The sequence below is a fragment of the Pteropus medius genome, unplaced genomic scaffold (genome assembly GCF_902729225.1).
Source record: "Pteropus medius unplaced genomic scaffold, Ma_sr-lr_union100, whole genome shotgun sequence".
Lineage (NCBI taxonomy): Eukaryota > Metazoa > Chordata > Mammalia > Chiroptera > Pteropodidae > Pteropus > Pteropus medius.
Window position 1 is genome coordinate 21,765,580 of NW_024355205.1, and position 830 is coordinate 21,766,409.

At 33.1% G+C, this 830-nt stretch overlaps 1 pseudogene; it reads left to right on the plus strand.

Moving 5' to 3' along the window:
• Positions 1–344: 344 nt before the first annotated feature.
• Positions 345–463, plus strand: LOC120599157 (uncharacterized; annotated as a pseudogene).
• Positions 464–830: the final 367 nt, after the last annotated feature.

Below are 830 nucleotides of genomic sequence, written 5' to 3' on the forward strand. Positions count from 1 at the left end.
AACGTCGATAAAATACTGGAGCTAACATATTTAATGATCAATGACTGAAGGTTTTCTTCTGAGATAAAGAACAAGGAAGGGCTATTTGTTGTCAACACTCTTACTCTCCATAGTCCTAGTCCAGGCAATAAGGTCACCTTTGTAGGTAACATGAGAGTATGTGAAGAAAATCTCAAGAAATAGGCACAAATTTTTCAAAAATTAATAAGTAAACCGATGTAAACACATGTAATTTAATTATATTTCTATGTATACTAGCATTGAGTATGCGGAAACCTAAAGTCACAACGGCAATTATAATTGGTCAAAAGATGAAATATTTGGGTATCAATAAAATAAAAGATGTCTATGGCCATGCTATCCTGAACAAGGCCTACCCTGTCTGATCTCAGAAGCTAAGCAGGGTTGGGCCTGGTTGGTACTTGGATGGGAGACCACCTAGGAAGACCAGGTGCTGTAGGCATAAAAAAATAAAAAATTAAAGAAAAAGGGATTGTAAGCTGACAAGGTCCTTGCAATCTGTGAGGTCAACCAAGGGTTGCCTCGCCTCAAAAAATAAAAATAAAAAATAATTAAAAAAAAAAAAGCAAAAGATGTATAGAATTTATATGCTTAACACTACAAAATGTTAATAATAGAAATCAAAGAAGATGTAAATGATTGTGATATATGCTACGCCACGTTCATGGATTAGAAGACAGCACAATAAGATTTATTTTCTTACATAAATCTATTTTAAGAAAATGGATTTTCTTAAAAATCTAAGCATGAACATACCATATAACCCAACAACTGTACTTCTGGCATTAACCTAGAGAAATGAAAATATA